Source organism: Euprymna scolopes, chromosome 33 (assembly GCF_053919585.1).
Source record: "Euprymna scolopes isolate OS-2025 chromosome 33, ASM5391958v1, whole genome shotgun sequence".
Lineage (NCBI taxonomy): Eukaryota > Metazoa > Mollusca > Cephalopoda > Sepiida > Sepiolidae > Euprymna > Euprymna scolopes.
Genome location: NC_136514.1, coordinates 1522211 through 1530573, shown reverse-complemented (window position 1 = coordinate 1530573; position 8363 = coordinate 1522211).

The following is an 8363-nucleotide window of genomic DNA, read 5'->3' as shown; positions in this document are numbered from 1 at the left end:
GTCGAGGTTCCAAACCTCAACAATCAGTCCGACATAAACTGGGACATTTTCATAGCCGTTTTGGTGTCGAATTGATGCCAAATGTTCTGTATAGCCCTATGACTTCCACTCTCCCAGCTTCCCAGCTTTCAGGAGGAGCAAGTTTATCGCTTGATTTCTGGGGGTGCCCTCATTGGGGAATGCCGACGAGGCTACTCAGGCATACTTTTGCAGGACCAAGATGCTCCTTCTCTTGGAGCACTGACTCATTTTCCCACCTTCCGACCTTGTGTCACATCCTCTCAGAGGACTTTTATACCATTTTATTCCCCCATCATTTCTACCACACACATATATATATATGTAGATTTCCTTTTAAGTAAATAGTATATATATATATATATATATATATATATATATATGTTTTTGTTTTTATCTGTTTGGTTACATATGTTTCGGATGTTGGACCGTGTTTACGATCTAACAGCCTCGTCAGACCTTATAGAAATGGTTGGTTAGTATTAGGAAGAATTGTTTTTAGGAGGAATACGGAAAAAAAAAAAAAAGATGGGAGTTTTGGAGTAGGAGATAATAGAGCGGGAAGGCAGGTAATGACAATATTTCAGTTTTTAAGTTTAAAGTAGCAATAGTATTGAGCACTCTCTTCAGGTTTTTACTAAATATCAGTTTTACCATATATATACTATTTACTTAAAAGGAAATCTACATTTAAAAAGTTACTTAATTTGCATATTACATTAAAGAAAATCTATTTTAATAATTAGCTCTATAATATTAATGGTATTTAGTAATAGAATTGTTTTAATTGCTCTGTTTAGAAATATTATTTAAAGTTGATTTATTAAATTTATTTTTAATTTTATTTGTTTTTAATTATTTGTTAAACCGACATCAGCAGCTTTTAAAAACAGAACTAAGCTTTATTTAAGCTATGAGGGTTATTTCTCATTGATTGATTTTCATAGATAAAAATGGATATGTTTTATGCTTCCATAAATCTAACATGTCGTCCACTTTCGGAAAAATCGTAACAGAATTAAGAGTTAGGATATTCAGTGTAGCTTAAATAATATGTGACTGACCCCCCCCCCCTGCAGTATGTTCAGATCTGGCAGTAATTACACTGAAAATCTGTGCCCCTCTCGACAAAACCTGGATAAGTTGACCCTTAGAGAATAAATCTTTTTTTCTAAATTTTAGATATCGTTCATTCGAGGCAACACTGATCAAGAATTTACTAACTTTGTGGGTCTTTGTTTTGTAGTTTATAAACGTACACATGGACATTTACCATTTATATATTAGATTTTCAAAAAAATGGCCACTATTTCGAGTGCAGTAAATCCAATTCAAATGCAGATTTGTTAATATTTGAATATTCCAATGAAAACAAACAAGAGAATCATATTATTTTTTTCAGAAAGTTTTTTCATATATAAATCGCTACCATTTTTAAATTTTTACTAGGGTATTAAAGTAGCAATTTCCAAGGAAAGATAACTCGATCTGGCTAAATAACAATCAAGTCTTGAAACTAATGCTTTCTCAACTTTGCAAATTTGAAGTCTATTACATAAAGAAGAGTTGTCTGTGTATATGTTTGTATGTCTGTATGTTTGTATGTTCGTATGTTTATATGTTCGTATGTTTGTATGTGCACTTAAAAGTCAAAAACTACATATAAGGTCGCATAAAATTGATATTGTTTTTACCGTTGTTGTATTGGATGTATTAGCTCTAAAATTCAGAAAAAAATATTTATTCTTTGAGGGTCAACTGGGTCTGCTTTTTTCAGGAGGGACCGGGTTTTTTCTGTTTTTTTAATGTATTTATGTACTAATGTAAAAAAAAAAAAGTGTATTAAGAGTAATAGTACAATATCATATTTGGTAGATCGTATATAATAATAAAAGAATGCTCAATATCCTTAATAGAGCACATATGTTTTATGGTCGCATTGCTCTGGAAAACCAACAACAATATGTTTTGTTATACTGTTTTATACAGGAAAATATACTTGGCGTTGACCAGGATAGAAAATGATAGTCATCAAAAAGTGCTCAATATCCTAAGAATAGCAGGTGTGTTCAAATGCAACTTCCTTTCTTCTATTTGTTTAATATGGCCCAGGAAATGCAGGATAGCTCTGCTAGTCTTACCAAGAGAAACAACTTAGTTGTTTTCACTAAAAGATGAAATATTTCTTTTTTACACAGTGTCAATCATATTTTTTACTGTAGTTACTGAGGATTTTTATCTCAGGAAACACACACGTTTTTATACTAATTCTTATGAGATCAATTTAATTTGCCAAAGAGTTTTTTTTTTTACATTTTTTTTCTACAATACATACAAGCAAGGCCCTTTTAGAAATAAAAATATTCAATTTTAACTTTATTTTTTTACATAGTTTTCACCTAGAAATTTTGGCTAATTTTTATAACAAAATTTTTTTGAATTAACTTGAAAGAAAATCAGTTGCCGTCTGCTTCTTATTTATAATTGCAAAGAAAGTTAGGCAAACTGGATTATTAACAAAGTCAGGAGTAAATGATGTTGGCTATGATGCAGTTCATGTAGCCGTTCTGCATAATATAACTTCCGGCAAGAGTTTCGGTTTCCTACATTTATTAAATTACTTATTACATTGTTAGGTGAAAGTACACAATGATTAACAACCTCGTTATTTCCATTTTAAGAATTTTTAAATAATAACGTTACTATTATTTGAACATGGTCCGTAACCTGCTGAAGTACCAAAAAATACAAACCTTTTTTTTGTCGTTTTGTATTTTTTTATTTTGTTTTTCTTATTTTGTATTTTTTAGTTTGAATTTTTTATTTTTTATTTTGCATTTGTTTCATTTTGTATGTTTTTTGTATTTTTAGTTTGATTTTTTATTTTATTTTTTTTGTTTTTTTTTTCATTTTACTTTTTTCATTTTGTATTTTTTCGTATTTTGTTATTGTTATTTTTTGTTTAAAATGGGTTAATAATGAATTATTTGATGTTAAACAGTGCATTCTTTGGCGTTTGTGAATTTCTGTTAATTTGGACAATTTTTTTTCACTTTTGAAGAATTCTTTACAGAACAGGGGGAGATAAGAAGAAGACCTTATACAAAAATGTTAAAGTTTCATGTAACTTTTAATTAAAAACAAAACAAATTCTCTAAAGTAATACAATAACACAAAAAAGAAACATTAATTATTTGGACATTTATTGAATTAGAATGAAATGAAGAAAATTCTGAGAAAATGAATGAAAAAAAAAAAGTCGATAGTTTTTTTGTCTTGTTTTTCTGGCCCAACGTTAAAAAAAAAAGATACTGCATACATTATTCATATCCATTTTTGGAGAATTTTTAAAAAAAAGTTTAGAGTCTTCTTGATTTTTCTCCCCCTGTTCTGAAGGGAGTTTTTCAAAAAGGAAAACAAAAAAATTGTCCAAAATAATAGAAATGCACAATTTTTTGTATGAATTCTTTCACTGTTTGCCTCCTCAACTTAACTGTCCTCAACTGAAGCAGTCCAACATGCAAACAGTTTTAACATTGATCAATACATTTAGCTCGAAGGGCCATGTCATACAATATAAAAGTGATACAATATATGACAGACACATTGAAAGTTTTTACACTAATGCTTTTCTATAAACATTTTCTTGTTTGAAATTAGGATATGTCTTGAAACTAAAATAAAATAATGCGTGAATTTGTATCCCATTTCTGACACCAATCTCTTGTCCCCCTCGCCAATCTTTCCCGAAAAACACCCGTCTAGCCGAATCCACTGTGAAAAATTTCCCCCACTCTTTATCTGTGCCTAAATCAAAACGTGGATTCCATGAACGGGGCTTCTTTCTTAGAACTGCACGCCTGTGGAACTCTGTTCCGTCTGCCTGCTTCCCACCTGACTACAACTTGGATGTGTTCAAGTCCAACGTTAACAAATTCCTAATGAACGGCCCCCTTAAGTAAACACTTCATCAAATCTCCACACTAACGTAATGTACTTGCAATAACCCTTATCCCTGAGTGGCTTCTGGGCCTTGATAAGTGGTGACCACTGTGTAAAAAAAACAAAAAAAAACACCATGCATTGTTGGTGAATATTTGATGACAAATTGATCCTTCTCAACTTTGTTTGCATCAGCTGATGAGTTTAATTGTGGCCGAATTACAGAAAAATAAATCGCAAAGTCTTACTGGTCGCTAATAAAAATGCCATAGGAAAAAAGTCACAGATAATGTATAATTGTTGATAATAAAGTCACAATAAAAAGTTCGAAAAAGTATACATCAATTGTTGTTAGGAAAAAAGTCACAATTAATTTTTGATAACTGGTAATAAAGCTACAAGTTACAGAAAAAATAAAATCCTGGTTAAGTAAAAAGTCACAGAAAAAAAGTCACAATTAAGTTATAACGACCAGAGTCACAGAGATAAGTCAGAGTTCTATCCAGGAAAAAATAACAAGTGACTGAAAAATGTTACAATTCTGGAAAGAAAATAAAATAGCAGCATTAGATAATCAAGTCTGTCACAATTTATGGAAGTACAATTACTCATTGGTGCGGTAAAACAGAGTCGGTGAATTAAGTGAATATATTTGAGTAGGTCATTTGGGGTTAGGGTTCATACCTAATATTAACCTAATATTAATATATTAAGAAAGAGACAGAAACAGTATTAACATTATCCTGTGTTTTTTTTCTATTCTGGAAGGATAATCACTACTTTGTTGAAACGGATCTCTCTGGTGTGAGAATCATTATAAGGGGGATAACTCTAAGTCTTACGTAATTATAATCAGTACATTATCCGTGAAAGAATGACAACCAATCAAAATTCGAATATTTAGCTGCGTCACCCGAATTTTTTTTTTCTTTTTTCTTTTCTTTTTTCTTTTTTTTTTTTTGTTAACTTTTTTGTTCTAATGAATAATCCTGGAACCAACATGTCCGTCTGCCCTTTCTTCAAATTTCCTTTTCTATTCAACAAATGTAACTGCAACACATTTTATCTATGAATCCATTATTTAAGCACTGATATTACCATATCAATTTGTTTTCTTCTTCAAACGATTTTCGATTCTATTCTTCATATTTTTTTATATTTGAACAAAATTTACTTCAATGTTTTTTTGTTTTTTTTTACTAATCATGATTCAATTTATCTAAAAATAAAAAAAATACAAAAGTTGGTTTGATTGATTTTTATGTAAATACAAGAAATGTCAATCATTTTTGTTAAGGTTAAGATTCGAACGTGCCTCAACGCCTTCGTCACGCAAGGCAGGGCACTTCTGCTGTTTAGTTATCATTTTTTTTGTCACATATGTAAAGTACTAAATAGAAAATATCCACTTCATTATGGTTGCTGTATCTGAAATCGGAAAATAGAGAACCGATTTTATCCACTGTTTTAAAGTTTTTGTTAGAATATTTATTTTTATTATTTATAAAAAAAAATTTGATTCATTATTTGTTAATAATTGGCTGTTATTTTGTAATATAATTACATTTGGTTCATAATTAATAATTAAACTATTAAAAAATATTTTCAAAATTAAAAAGAAGCATTCCAATTATATTTTTTAAAAAGTTGATTTTAGCATTTGTTAATGATTAAACAAATTATTAAAAACAAATTATTATTTGTTTAAAAAAACAGCTTAAAAATATAATTGGTAGCTTTTTAGGAAATTAACACCATTTCGGAATTTCTGATTTCAAATACGGTGGTCATCATACCGTGCATATTTTCTATTTTACTAATAAAATGCGTTAAAAAAAAAACAGATTTTGATAAAACTTGTACTAATTGCTCGCCTAAAATTTTTAGTAACAAATTTTTTCAAAATATTTTTTCCGTTAATTATCGTTTAGGTACGAAAAAGAAAATTGTCTTTTTTTAAGAACTGGTCAAGCTTTTAGAGTAACGTTTCTCAACCATATCTTGTTGTGGGCCCCTTCAATCTAATGCAAGTTCCTTATGGCCCCTTCATATAAATTTACATTCTTACCACGCCTCCTCCAGCAATGTCCCAATCAGTTAATGTTGGAAACGAGATATCTTTTCTAAAAAGTGAAATTATATTCACATTTTTGGATAATTTTTTTTATCAAACTGATTTTTTTTACTATGGTCCATTTAGGAATAAAGGGCTCATTTTATTATGAACTTTTTTGTTGTCGATTTTTTGCCTCTTTGTATAAAATTTTACATTTAGTGGTTGTGGCCAGACATACACAGGTGAAATATGACAGTTCCAAATAAATAAACAGGATGATTCTTTGATATACTTAGGTATCAGGCAAAATTAAATATCTACATAAAAATTACAGAAAGTTATCAAGTATAATTTTAATTAAAAATATAAATCAATTTTATTTTATATTTCTGATTCTCTATTTGAATTTTAGATCTTCAAAGAGGAGAACAGGGGGAGATAATTCATTAAATGTTTTTTTTGCCAACGGAAAATCGAAAATATATGATAAAATGGTTCTTGTCTAGAATTGCTTTTAAAAAGAATAAAAATAAACAAAAAATCTGTATAATGAACCCCCCTCATGAAGCGAAAAATATATTTTTAAAATTACATAAATGAGCCAAGTAGTTTTATTTTTAGAAAGAAAATCACTTTTAAGCGATTAATGTGAATTCGCATACATTACAACACAAACTCTTCTATTACTCATAAAATTTGATTTTCTTATTTTAAAATAAAACTACTCGAATAATTTATATGATTTTTGGGATATGATATTTTCGTTTCGTCAAACATTTTTTGGTTCTTCTCCTTCGTTATTGTAGCGAAATACGACAGCCGAAAAAATGAGTATTCATTAAAAAACAATAACTACTTATTGTTTTTATCAATTTCAACAATAAGCAATATTATCTTCCTAATTGTCATGTCACAATTAGTTAAATATTACTGCATTATTACATAAAATATGTATTTCCATGACGCAACAAGAAAATTATTTCGTCGTGTTTCTTTGGTAACATATGATTTAAACACAAGGGAAATAACTCATAGTTTGATTTGCCCCAAGTTTTTGACAGTTTTCAAAAGTGATTACCTCCCCTGCTAATATACGTGTTCTTTAGTTATTGAAATTGCTTATTTTTTCGAAAACTATTTGTTTTAATTAATTAATTTTCGGCACTTGTACAGTTTAATCAAGACATTAAAAAACGAAAATATCAATAAAACGTTATATTGTACGTATCCGTTTTGAACTGAAGATCTCTGAAAAAAAAATCACTTAATTTGATCGAGTATTTTTGGGGTTTTTTTTTGGGGGGGGGGTTACAGCGGAAAACACGTTTTTATGAGAGCACGTTGAAGGCAGACATCTTGGAATTTTTTGTAATTTTTGTTTGGAGTTTAGAAGCGCCATTGGAGATAACTCCATGTAAAGCGCCGACACTCCCTCCCCATCTTTAATACTAGCGTTTCTTCCTAAAAATCGAACCTTTTGCTCGGTATCATAACAAATTGTTTTTTCGCTGTAAAAAAAAAATACTTGATGAAATTAAGTTAATTTTTTTTTTTTCGGAGAACTTCATTCCATAACGGATACGTACAATTTAAACTTTTTTTTTCTCGATATTTTCATTTTTTTAATGTCGTAATTAAACTGTACAAGTACCTTCGTTTCACTTGAAATTCAATATTTCAATTTTCGAATTTCGATACAATATATGAAGAAGAACCGATTTTACTTTATTTTTATTTTGGTGCTTCTATAGCGTGGTTTCTATCTTCATTTTCTATTCCAACCTCAATATGGGTTGTTCAAAAAAAAAAAAAACAGAAAAAAAAAATAATGTAATATTTCCCTTCCAAGTTGATTCGGCCATTTTCACTTATAAAACATTAACCTTTAAAACATGATATATAAACATGAAATATAACTAAACGCGCATATCCTCTCGAGATGTTGCTACAAGAGTTTTATTCTGGAGTGGTGCACAGTAACGCAATATCTCCTTCAACATGGTCACTTGGTTGAGGAAAATTCTTGCCGCAAGTGCGATGGGCCAGTGATTTTTACTAACCAGAGGGTCTATGAACAGAATGTGCCAGTAAGGAGGTGTACATGCAACAAATTGGGAGGACTTCTTCAGGGGAGAAAAAGAAACGTATACAACTGTTCGGCGAGTTCCTTTGTCTGTTTTATTTGTTTATTTATTTATTTCTGGAAATCAGTGTCACAGACTGGCTGTCAAATCAATTTCCGGGATACGAGTTGTGATGGATATTAAGGATTGTTGGGAATTGAAAATTCCTTCTAATATTGTCATTATTCTTTTATATGTTAGCGTGTGTCCACGGTTTTCCCCAT